The following is a 13,435-nucleotide window of genomic DNA, read 5'->3' as shown; positions in this document are numbered from 1 at the left end:
TTATCAGAGGAACAAGCTTTACAGAACGGAAGAACAAATAAAACAGCAGATCAAAATAACTCATGTTAACCTCATGCGTGCAGAGGCTTTCTTCTAAACACTTTTTTAAAAAATGGTTCTGAGAGTTGACCGTGATTTTTAAATCTTCAGAGTAAAGAATTCCGGTTAGATGAAGGATCCAGTGAGCAGCTTTGTTTGCAAGTCACCCCTTGGGTCCAGCTTTTGTTGTCAGAAACCAACCAATGCATGAACATGTTTGTGCAGTCCCTATTTCTCTGAGATAGCTTCATCATCCAGACACGCTCTTAATTCATAATTCATACTTAATTCATTTAAGAACAGGTATGCTGTGCTGGCCAGACTTATGTCAACTTGACACAAAAGTAATATGAGAAGAGGGAACCTCAACAAGTCTGGCTTGTGGGCAAGCCTGGGCTGCATCTACTTAACTGATGACTGGGGGGAGGGCCCAGCCCACTGTGGACAGTGCCACCACCCCTGGGCAGGTGGTCCTGAGTGTTATGAGAAAGCAGGTTGAGCAAGCCAGTGAGCAGTGCTCCTCCATGGCCTCTGCATCAGCTCCTCTTCCAGATTCCTGCCTGAGTGCCCACATTGGCTTTCTTCAACAATGGACTGTGATGTGGAAGTGTAAGCAAAACAAACCCTTTCCTTCCCAAGTTGCTTTTGGTCATAGTGTTTACCACAGCAATAGAAATCCTAACTAAAACAGGAGTGTTTTTTAAAGTAGTGATTAATAAAAACAAAACTACCAAAAGTACTGGCTTTTTTTTTTTTTTTTTTTTTTAAATCCTGGAAGTGGATAGTGCTTGCTTGCTTGGAGCAATAAAAATTACTTTTGATTTAGATGACTTTTCAACTCAAAGAATTCACTTTATCTATGACGAGACAACTTTAAATGGATCCTATTCTCACAAGTCTTTAGATATTGATTTCCAGCACCTTTCTAAAGTAACAAGTGACCAGAATAAATATTCTATGGCAAGAAGCAACTCATACCTAAAAAATAAACTTCTTTTTCAAATGTAAGCAAGTTGAAAAAACTTGCTACACTGTAGCTACAAAATGGACTGAGCTCAACTTTCAGCAAGAACTTTCCAGTGAAGACAGTTTTTTTGTGAGCCATCCCCAGAACTACTTTCATGGGTAATTTCAGTTTTCACTTTTGAGCACATCTGTATTTTCCAAATTGACTAATAAGAATATCAAAATAGAAAAGGCCACTTAAGTAGGGGCTGCACTGATTGGTACTCAATGCCACTCAGTTACCACCATCCATGAGGCTGCTGAAGCTTCCAACTCCATTCTCACCTCAAGCTGCTAGGCAGTTCAAGTGTGACCAACATTCCCAACAAGGACTTCCTCCGAAGAGAAACAGTTGAGATGAACAGGTACTAACACGCCTCCTGAGACTTGAAGATAACCAATCAAACGTCATTAACCAACCAACCAGTCTTTTTTATATATCAGACACATCAGAGAGAATTTTGTTTTTAATTCCCAATGAAAAGTGTGTATTAAATTCTGTTATAATTAGCTAGATAATGGAGCGTGTGGTTTATATAGTAGTTCTCATGAGTGCAGAACTGTCCCCAAGGCAAATTGTTAATTACTGAAGAGACTCCTAGACGGAAGCAGAAAGCATATGGATTTGGGATGCAGGATCTAGACCCATACAACATCTGGGTGGTAGAGGTGGTAATCCAGGCTACCCTTACCCATGAGCTCACTATAGATTAACATTACTTTAGGATTCAATACTGAACCATTTGGCAAGATACTCTGGGAAACACCCACCGTCCTGCCCCAAATATGAAGGACAAAATGGTGAGGGAATAGGGAACTGTATGAACTTCCACACAGCACATTTCACCTGCACCCCAGCGCTAGGTACAAACGGAGCCACTACACCAAACCCAACAATTCCAATGTTCTATTTCCTTATTATCAACGATAAACACTAGGGATTTGGTGTGATCCCTTAAATGGCGATAACTCAAGAGTTTGTAATGCAAAGGGTAGGTTACAATGTAGCATGGAGTACTGCATTCCTGGAGGGCTGTATTATTTGAGTGTTGACTGAGACAGGCTGTGATTTATCTTGTATGCTGTCATTCAAGCTACACTGTTTTTCATTAGCATCAATTATCCACAGTAAGATGGTTTTCTCAGGACCCAATCTTTGCTCCTGACTTTGGGAAAAATGCATGTGTACATATATACATACATACGTACGTCTGTCTCCAAACACACTCACTGGCCGCAGGGTCATTGCGTCCTAGCAGGGCGTCTGGGCTATACAAACGCCACAGCACCTCTTTCCTTTATTTCTTCCTTACACCTAAAGGGGAGGGAGCACTCTACGGACCTTGGGTCATGTCTACAAAGGTATTTTATTTACGAACTTCGTGTCAGGGTGGCAAGGTGGGCTTTACCAACGTTTGCCTCAGAAGGAAGAGGCCTTGATCACCAGCATCACAATCACTCATCCCAAGAGTGCGACCTCGGGCTTCAGACAAGAATCAAACTTTTCAAAGTTTGCTTTGCCTGAGGCCAGCCTTGAGCCTGGCCTGGGACGCCCAGCGCATCCCTCGTCACTGTGGGCACCAGCTCTCACACAGGGCCAAAGGTCGGTTCTGAACACTCGGGGCTAGGGAACCTTCTGGGAGGGGACAAACTTTCTCCCTAGAAACGTGGGACGCTGCGTGCAATTTCGGGAGGGCTTCCAGACGCACCCTCTGCACCCCTCGGGGGCGCAGGAGGAGAGGCGCGCAGGGCTGGGGAGGAGGACGGAAGGTGAGCCCGGGGCGTGGGCCGTCCCCATCCCACCACGTCCCCGCAGCGCGGCTTCGGCCAGGGCGCTGCGGCTCCCTGCAGTGCCAGCGTGGGAGCGCGCAAGGAGAGCGCCGGCACCAAGCAAGCCGAGGCTGCCGGAGGAGATCGGGTCGCGGCGGCGCGCGGGGACCCCGGAGAGGGACGCCTGGCTCCGGGGGCCCCGAGACCGCCCCGCCGCGCCCCGCCCCGCGCCAGTCCCGGGACAGCACGCACCGGGCGGCGCCGCGGCAGCCTCGAGGGGCCAGCGAGGACGCGGGCCTGCCACCCGCCCCTGTCCCCGAGCCCGGCCTCGCCCTCCGGAGCTCGCCCCTTCCTCAGCCCCAACGGCCGCCTCCTGCCCGTCCGCCGCTCACCTCCCGGGCCACCACCTCCGCCGCCGCCGCCGCCGCCGCCGCTGCAGCTACCGCCAGATCTCGCGAGACTTCGCTCCGCCCCGCGCTCACCCCCCTCCCACCCGAACGAGGAGGGCACGGACCCCGGTTTGGAAGCTCCAGGAAGCGCCGTGCGGACCCCGGGGGCGTTCACGACCTGCTTCTCTTCTCCCACCCGGCGTCCACCCGCGCCGGTGACCCGGAAGGGTTAAAGCCCAGGTGCGAGGGCTACACGGCGCTCTCACCTGGCTGGCCCGGGGCGCATGCGCAGGCCCGGCTGCGGAGCAGAGAGCTCCGAGGTTGCAGCCTAACACTGGCTGCGCCCAAAGTCAGATGGTCAGCCAGTTAGCGCCTGCTACCCCAGCACGCTCACAGTGCCTCAGTGAGTGCATTCTTACCGCCTCCCCATTCCAGAGTGGGGGGCAGCCAGGACGAGCCGACCTGATTGTGAAGTCAGGGCTTTTCCGATGCCCGACCCGCACCCTAGAGCCCCCTTCTCTTGAACCTAGCTTCACTTCCTACCCTACAAGAGTTCTCCAGAGTAAAAGAGGTGACCCTGGCAGGTGGTCTGTTGCAACCCGCCTTTGTGCTGCTAGGTATCAAATGCCTCTCACTTTTTGCACCAACTCCCTAGAGCCCTAAAAGCAATATATGCTTTCCTTAGAGTATAGTGGAGAAAGTAGGATAGAATGGATCATGGACATAGAACCAGAGCATAAAAGGCGTTAGGGCAGCAGTACTCGACCACAGGGGTCACATATCAGATATCCTGCATATCAGATATTTACATTATGATTCATAACAGTAGCAAAACTGTAGCTAAGAAATAGCAACGAAGTAATTTTATGGTTGGGGGTCACCACAACATGAGGAACTGTGTTAAAGGGTCGCAGCATTAGGAAGGTTGACAACCACTGCATTAAGGAGAACCATGTGACTTCTTCCCAGGAGAAGAGAGGCTGGTGTATTGAGGTGCATCGAAGTGGGTACCCATAATATCCCAAGTTTACAATGAAGAAAATAGTCCATATGTTCACAGTAAGGCAGTATTTGGATCTGCATTGAGTCCAGGGCCTGCACTGCCTTGTGGGAAGGTCTTTGTCTTAGTTATGGTTTCTGTTGCTGTGAAGAGACACTATGACCATGGCAGCTCTTATAAAGGAAAATATTTAATTGGAGCTGGCTTATACTTCAGAGGTTTAGTCCATTATTGCCATGGTGGGAAGCATGGTGGTATAAATGTAGACATGGTGCTGGAGAGAGGCTTAGAGTTCCACATCCAGATTGGCAGAGAGCAGGAAGGAAGAGTGAGCCACTAAGCCTGGCTTGAGCTTCTGAAACCTCAAAGCTCACCCCCCAGTGACACAATTCCTTCAACAAGGCCACACTTCCTAATAGTACCACTCTCTATGATCCTATGGGGGTCATTTTATTCAAACCACCACAGTATGTTCTGCACATTCCTATGAGCTGGCCCCTCTGTGGCAGCTTCTGTAGACTCAAGAGCCTGGAAGGTTCTAGCTCATTCCTGCAAGCTGCACTGAGGTTGTCTGAGCTGACCCATCCTGACAGTCATATGTCAGCAAATGTGGGCCCACACCAACCTTCCCATCCTAGCTTCCCTAGAAAGCATTCCTCTTAGAGAGACCAGAGCATATGGAATGTGGCAACACAGCTCAACAAAATGGGGATGTGGGTGAAGAGAGGAGATCCCATCCAACTGGTAGCTACCAGTTCAAGCCCTGTTCATTTGTGAGCTTGGTCAGTCCTCCCAGAGACCCCTATCAGGCAGTGTTCTCCAGGAAAGAACCAAGAGGGCATAGATGCATAAGGGGATTTATCATCAAGGCTAAGCCCCACAATATGTTTCCAGCAAGACTAGCAACCATGGAAGTCTGTGACAGCTCAGTCCAAGTCCAAAGACCTAAGAACCAGAAGAGCTGATGACATAGCTCTCGCTTTTAGGCTGAAGGTGCAAGAAAATGCAAGGGCTTGGGTGGGAACTTGTGTAAGCCTCTGAGTTCTTATGTTGAAGGACAGAGGACAGATGTCCATGGCTCTAGAGGACTGCCAAAGTTTGCAGTTAGCTGATTAAGGTTTACTCAGCCCACTGATTCACGTTGCAGTCTTTTCCAGGCATGACCAGTGAACACAGATATAATGGACTGAGAATTCCTTAACCCAGTCAGGTGGATGTCTCATGTTAACTGTTACACACCTATGTAGAAGTATGTGTTGTTTCACAGATGAAGAAACCAAGAGTCTAGGAAATGAGTGGACTTGCCTAAGGACATACAATGGGTAAGTGGCAGTTAGAAATCCTACTCCAGGTCACTGACTCCAAACTTACAAAACTTGGCTTTGGTTCTTTCTTAAGGAAATAATTTCCTAAGAAATAGGAAACAGATTCTTTCCTATCCCAATACATGCTGCCAATACGAACCACCTGAGATCCACCTGAGATCCATCCCTGGGATCCACACAGTGGAAGGAGAGAACCAACCCTCAAGTTGTCCTCTGAACTCCTACTGTACAAATTGTTCGAGATCAAGACAACCTAAAGTATCCGATGTTTTTCTCTGTCTCATATAAAATAAGGGTACAAGTTTTGGGAGATGAACTAAATACATGATGCATATGTTAAAGTATCTTACACAGAGTCACTCTTACCATGGGAAAGTTCCCTGTAATAACTGTCTTGTTCCTCTTCTCCCAATATAAACTCCAAATCATGCTGGAAGATGGGCTTGGGTGTGGGACTACAAGTACTTTCTAGCACAATGGGGAAAAATTGGTATTATGTAGCCCAGGTTGTCCTTGAATCCACTATAGTATGAAAGGAGACTGTGCCATATCCAAATCTCTCTTCCCAACTTCCTATAAGAGGAGCAGCATTTTTTTAAAAGGCTCTCCCCACTTATACAGAAAATCTACCCAGGTGTTTTTTAATATCTGACTCTGGAAGTCACTCCACTGGGGGAAAAAGCAGCCATAAACAACAAAAAAGAAAGATGAATAGGCCAGGCGGTGGTTGCGCACGCCTTTAATCCCAGCACTCGGGAGGCAGAGGCAGGCGGATCTCTGTGAGTTCAAGGCCAACCTGGGCTACCAAGTGAGTCCCAGGAAAGGCGCAAAGCTACACCGAGAAACCCTGTCTCGAAAAACCAAAAAAAAAAAAAAAAAAAAAAAGATGAATAAAGCTGAAACTTGTTAACAAAATTCTAGGGGGATTTGGGGCTAACGTCTGTGACATTGTGAACAGAGAGAAGGGTTTATAGCAGCTGAACATGTCACATGTTCCTGCCAATGGCAACAGCTTGTTAGGGGAGTGACCCTCAGAAGGGGTAGGTGTAACAACCCTAACAACATCCACAAGGGTATTATTATTCAACTACTAAAATGGGAGAGGTGTCTAAATGTGTCCATTCTTTGTTTTGGTTTTGGTTTCTCGAGACAGGATTTCTCTGTGTAGTCCTGGCTCTCCTGAAACTTACTCTGTAGCCAGCCTGGCCTTGAACTCACAGAGATCCACTTGCCTGCGCCTCCCTAGTGCTGGGATTAAAGGTGTGCACCACCACCTGGCTAAATATGTCCATTCTTAAAGGGTCAAGGTATACTATATAGTATGTGGTATAATTGAGGATGTAAGGTACCAAAATGTCTTTTGATACATGAGAGACTTTATAAATGCCAGTAATAGGGTTTGGTTAATACTCCAGTGAAACAGTTTAAGCACTAACTGGCAAGTATTGTGTTAATAGCTATGAGCACGACCATCATTTCTTGTTCTTCTGCTAGAGAGAGAGTGGTAGGAATCAATAAGAACAAATGGATTCTCTAAAAAGGGCTTGGGGAGATGGTTCAATGGTTAAAGCTCTTGCCTGTGCCATGTGAGGGCCAGCATTGAGATCTTCAGGACCCACATAAAGTCTCGCATGGTAGCCCACATTTGTAATCACAGTGCTGGTATAGCCAGATAGGAAGGAGAGACAAATGAATGTCTGGAAACTCACGGACCAGTGTAAGAGTTAGCCAGTAAGAACTAGTTAATAATAAGCCAGAACTATTGGCCAAGCATTTATAATTTTTATATTAAGCCTCTGAGTCAATTATTTGGGAAGCGGCTGCCAGGTATTTGGGAGCAGGAGGGCTGGAGAGAAATGTCCAATTACATATGGCACCCAACCTGGGGCTGGAATTTCCACATAAGACCCAACAAAACTTAAAAAAGGATTCTAAACACACAAAATTGGAGTCAAACTTGGCTTCTCAGTAACTGCTTTTTCTCTAGTGGGCACTGTTTGTTGGTGGCGAGCAGAGGCGCTGTTCCTTTAAGAGATGGCTTCCTGACTCAGCACTAGTTGTAGTAGAATATTATTTTAAGGTGTGTTACTTTTGTTTATGTTACTATTTATTTAACTCTGTGAAGCTGTGTTACTGTGCCTGTCTAAAACACCTAACTAGTCTACTAAAGAACTGAATGGTCAATAGGAAGGCAGGAGAGAGAGATAGGCTGGGCTGGCAGACAGAGAGAATATATAGAAGGAAAAATCTGGGAGGGAGAAGAAGAAATGAAAGGGAGGTGAGAAGGAAGAAGTAGCCAGAGAAGGAGGAGGATTCCAGGGTCCAGCCACCAGCTACACAGCAAGCCACAGAGTAAGAGTAAGATTTACAGAAGTAAGAGAACGGGAAAAACCCAGAGGCAAAAGATAGACAGGTTAATTTAAGATAAGGAACCTGGCTGGAAACTAAGCTAAGCTGAGGTTGGGGACCCCCAAAAAGACCAAAAGAGCAAAAACAACCAACAACAGTTAGTGGCAAAAACCGAGCAACTCTTTTGAGAGGTCCTGCTAACAAATACTTAAATGGAGTTTTATGAGCAGCTGGTGGCACATTACTTAGTGGCAGCAGGGTCTCAGAAACTTCCCTTGGCTAAACATGGCTCCCAGAGCTAGTGGTCAACATACCTCTGCCATAAGACTAGCCTCTCTGGGAACCAAAAAATGGGGCAGAGCCAGCCACCAGAGCTGCTGTTTTAGTCCTAGTGATGCTTCTTAGAAGTTTAAAGACTCATGTGGTCAGAGAAAAATAGAGATGTGCAGTAAAGACAGATTCAGACAAAAAAAAAAAAACCTCTTAACAATTTACAGTGTGTTAAAAATATACATAGGCTTAGGAGAGAAAAGAAAAAGGGTATAGAAAGTCCTTTAAAAAGAAATACAGTAATAAAAAATACAATAAGCCACATAAAAATGGCTAATACACAGAGAGTCTGGATACTGTATGTTATTGTGTTGTCTTTAAATCTTTTTGACTACTAATGAACAAATGGTAACTGCTGAGAGACATTTGATTATGAAAACTACTAGATTAAACCAACCTATATATTTTGAAAATGCCTTGACTTCAAAATTTAAGTCAAAAGATACATTACTTGGGAAAGAGGTTAAGCTTTTGTTTCCACAGGAAACGAGAGGCTCTGGATTCATTCTGGGTTAAGAAAAATCAGGTTTGATCGAGGAAGACCCCTGAAAAATCTCTGATGGGAACAGATGGCCCAGATGATCCAACACTTCAGAGTGCCTCTGCTGAAGTTTCCTCTGAATACTACATCCAGAACAGCTTCAAGGCTGCTGGCTGAGATGATCCAGCCTCACAGAATACTCCAGTCAGGACTTGACCATAATCCTAAATTTTCTCAGGGTCCCCCAGTGACTACCGTGCCTCCAATCAACAAGAAGTAGTCTAGAGAACTACATCCACATTCCCAAAAATACATTATGAATATTTGTCATTGTTTAGGGGGTTTGGTTACAAATTGTTATGGATAATGGTCAGGAAAAAAGCTAAACAAAGGAGATTGGATTCAGGGATCTTGTTCTGAAAAGAAAAAGGGGGGTATAGAAATGATAGGATAAAAGGGTAGATTATTGAATCTACTTTAATCCAAAATCAACTATGAGTCTTACATATTTTACATTGGTATGGATTTTGGTTTATTGATACAAATTTAAAGTTAATTTTGTTATACTGAATGTGTATTTCTACTCTTGTTTAGGGTATTATGTTTATGCAGCTCATTTAAAAATGTAATATATAATTAAGAAATACAGATTAATAGTCATCTGTAATAGCAAACTTATAGTCATGTTAGGTATGTTTTTAAGGTCATACAGAGATATATTTCAGATAGATAGGCAACATTCAAACACTTCACAGACCTACAGAATATGGCATTTAAAATGTTTTAAGAACTTAGACTTTTCTCGACAGTGAGACACATCTGCTCCTGGCAGCACCAATTACTTCAAAGAGGATGACAGTCATCGAAGAAACTCCATATGGAGTTTGTTTTCTTCATGGCAAAAGCTAGCCATGTGGGCAAAGATGCCCTTGCCTCATTTGCTGACAATATACTGTCTAAACTGGACCAACAGGACACAAGAGGGGTGCCTGCCAAACTTTGCCAAGACAAGGTAGGACAGTCCTTCAAAATTCCCTGCTTCACAGGAAAGTCTATCAGATATGCTTGGCCTGTAGGCCAGAGTTGGATGCCCCAATGTTGCAGAGAAACTTTGGGTGACTGTCCAGGCAGCTTGTCATTAGGTAACATTTCACCCTTCTGGGGTCTTTAATGGAGTTGAAGACTAAATAGTTATAGTTTTCCTTAGTCATAATAGAAAGTAAATTAGATACAAAACTTTAGACTCACCAAGATGAGATAGATAATTATTTTTTCTAATTTTGCCAAATACAAATAGAGTAGATAGTGTTACTGTAATTCTTACTTAATAGCTCTTGTTGTTGTATATAATCTTACTATGTTAAAGATAAAACCTTTTTTTAATTAGACAAAAATGGGGAAATGCTGTGGAATAATCCTCTTGTATACTATAAAGACTTGTCACTTGAATTGGTTTAATAAAATGCTGATTGGCCAATAGCTGGGCAGGAAATGTAGGCAGGGCAACCAAACTAAGCATGATGGGAGGAAGGAGGGCAGAGTCAGAGGAAACGACAGCCTGACTTCGAGAGCAGGAGATGGATGTGCCATGCTAATAAAGGTGCTGTCACATTGCAGAATATAAATAAGGAATATGGGTTAACTTAAAATGTAAGGGCTAGTTAGTAATAAGCCTGAGCTATTGGCTGAGCATTTATAATTTATATTAAGCCTCCAAGTCAGTTATTTGGGAAGTGCTGCCAGGTATTTGGAAACAGGAGAGAAATGTCCAATTACAGACCAGCTATCCTGGCACACTCAGACAAACAACAGAGACCCTGTCACAAATGAACACCCGAGGTTGTCCTCTGGACTACATACACGTACTATGTGTACCTCTCTCTCCTCTCTCTCTCTCTCTCTCTCTCTCTCTCTCTCTCTCTCTCTCTCTCACACACACACACACACACACACACACACACACACACACACACACCATACACAAAGTTTTCTTTTAATAGCTGGAAGGGTATGGGAAAAAAGTGATTGAAATTAGTTTTTAAGTATACACCAGAGATGGTAGGTGTCTTAGTTAGTGTTCTATTGCTATGAAGAGACACCATAACCAAGGCAACACTTATAAAAGAAAACATTTAATTAGGGTTGGCTTACAGTTTAGAGGGATGGTCCATTATCATCATGGCAGGAAGCATGGTAGCACGCCCATAGGTATGGCACTGGAGAAGTAGCTGAGAGCTTTACATCCTGATAATAGGGTAGGAGACAGAGAGAGCAATACTAGGCCTGGCACGGGCTTTGAAACCTCAAAGCACACTCTCAGTGACACACCTCCTCCAATAAGGACACACTTCCAATTCTTCCAAGCAGTTCCCCAACTGGGGTCTAAGCTTGAAAATATCTGAGCCTGTGGAGGCCAATCTCATTCAAACCCCTATAGTAGGCAGGGTAGAAAGAAGACAGCATTGTAGAGACAGGGGCAACATGGATCAGCAAGAAATAGTGTAAGTCAGTAGGAACACAGGGCACCCTGGAGCCTCTGGAAGCGTCACCAGTCACTATGCAGCCAGGCGTGGCGACACACCTGCAAGTCCATAGCTGGAGAGTCTGAAACAGGAAGCGTTTTGAGCACCAAGCCAATCTGAACTACACAGCCAGGCCAGACCCTGCTTCAAAACAACAACCACAAAGACCTGTACATGCTGTAGTAGTTTAAATGTAATTGGTCCCATAAATTCATAAAGAGTGGCACTATTAGGAGATGTGGCTTTGGGAGTAGGTATGCCTTGTTGGAGGAAGTGTGTCACTGTGGGGGCGGGCTTTGAGGCCTCCTATGCTCAAACTACACCCACTGTCAGTTCACTTCCTGTTGCCTGTGCATCAAGATGTAGGACCCTCAGCTCCTTCTCCAGCACTATGTCTGCTTGCACGACACCATGTCACATTATGATGATAATGGACTAAGCCTATGAAACTGTAAGGCACCCCATTAAATGTTTTTCCTTTATAATAGTTGGCCATGATCATGGTGTCTCTTCACAGCAATAGAAATCCTAACTAAGACACTGGAAAGGAGGTGACTGAACTGAATCAGGAAGGTCTCCAGATGCAGATCTTGTTGGCCAACCCAGTCTCATCATTGTTGAGTCCTCCATCTCTGCTCAGGGGCTTAATCAAGGGTGGTGTCCTAATTCCACTTCTGCTGCTGGGATGAAATACCCTGACAAAAAGCAACAGAGGGAGGAGGGGTTCCTTTGGTTAGAGTTCCAGGCTAGAGTACGTCAGTACAGGGGCAGTTAGGGTCACATAACCTCCACAATCAGCAGCAGAGGGAAGCTAGTGTGCCCAGGCCACCTCCCTGCTTATGTATGTTCAGCTAGTTTCTCCACTCCCAGGTAGTCCAGGTCCAGTCTTTCTACCTCACTTACAGGCAAGACAATCCCCCACAGACATGCCCACAGGCCAACCTGATGAAGACAATCCCTCATGAACACTTTTTTTTTAAAGGTAATTCTAAGTTGACAGTTAAAACTAACCAGCAAAGATAGAAAGGCTGTAACTGACAGCTATCATATCTGTAGGCAAGGAAATGTCCTGGCATCCCAGAGGCAGCCTCCTTTGCTACTCGGTCAGAGGACATGATGTCCCCTGTCAATCTGTGGTCTCACAGGAGACTAGACCCCAATGTGAGCCTCCACTCTGTTGATGTGAATGCTGGCAAAGCAGTGGCCCTGGTGCTGGCAACAGTGAGAGCAGCCAGGGCCAGCCCTGACACGCAGCACTTTGAGGTGGCAGAGGCTCACCCACCTTTCAGTGGTGGTGAGTTCATGGGGTCAGCCTACCATGTGGTTTGGGGCACTTAGGTCCTTAATGGAAAGCGCTCCCCTCCCCCAGTGCCTCTGTGGGCACCCTAATATCCTCTACCTTTCTGCTTAAAGCAGCTAGGATTTCAATTCAAGAACTCTGACCCCACAGAAGCCAAAGCAGGCTGGAGCCCGAGAGACTGGGAGGCGAGTTTAATTGACTGCAGGGGCAAAGGCAGCTTTCTCTGCTCTAACTAAGCATCTCTTGGAAACCAGCACACTCTGTGGTCACTGGTGCTTCGCCCATAAGAGGTGGGAGCCGCCAAGACAGAGAACCAAGAAGCCAAAAGATCTTGGCTCGTTGGTGACATCAGCATACTGCTCTGGGAGGACTCCAGACCCACAGGGCCCTGGATAGTCCCTTCACTGAGCTAATAACCAACTGCATGTGGTTTCTGTCCCCTGCAGCCTAAACATTCACACTGGCACAAGAGGAAGGCAGCAGTTTCTGAGGAGTAAGCATGCATGCCCTCTCTGTGCCCAGGCTGCTCCAACTGTGGGCAGGCTTTGCATACATCCTTCCTCCCCATCAGTCTTGTTCAGGTAAGACCTGTACGGATCCACTTCTTCCATTCTAGAAAACACATCCTCCCTGCTCTTCCCATCTGTTTGATGAGTGGTCTCTTCCCTCAGCTCATAAACTGGTAAGCAGCAAAGAAGAAGGTCTATAGGATACCCAGATTCCAGGCTTTTAACTACTACATCTAATGGCATGTACTGTCCAACCTCATTACATTAGAAAATAAAAACTATAGCCTTGAAGCAGCTTCCTTGCTGTGGGATGATCCCTCTGTACACTGTGAATATGTATTGCTCTCGTTGGTTGAGGATAAAGCTGTTTTGGCCTATGGCAAGGCAGGATAAGGTTAGGCAGAGCAATCAAACTG

The 13,435-nt window shown here is 45.7% G+C and overlaps 1 protein-coding gene across 2 annotated transcripts in view; it reads right to left on the bottom strand.

Moving 5' to 3' along the window:
• The window catches only part of Mrtfb (myocardin related transcription factor B), a 168,881-nt gene extending 165,620 nt beyond the window's left edge, over positions 1-3,261 (bottom strand). The window contains exon 1 of one of the 2 annotated variants that reach the window (XM_052759556.1): positions 3,207-3,261. The gene's annotated coding sequence lies outside the window, so the exon portion shown is untranslated. The remainder of the gene's footprint in view (positions 1-3,206) is intronic. The other variant, XM_052759557.1, reaches the window with a different exon arrangement.
• Between the last annotated feature and the right edge of the window lie 10,174 nt (positions 3,262-13,435).

The sequence above is a fragment of the Peromyscus californicus genome, unplaced genomic scaffold (assembly GCF_007827085.1).
Source record: "Peromyscus californicus insignis strain IS unplaced genomic scaffold, ASM782708v3 Scaffold_3__1_contigs__length_106647218, whole genome shotgun sequence".
Taxonomy (NCBI): domain Eukaryota; kingdom Metazoa; phylum Chordata; class Mammalia; order Rodentia; family Cricetidae; genus Peromyscus; species Peromyscus californicus.
This window is presented reverse-complemented; position numbering and strand designations above follow the sequence as displayed.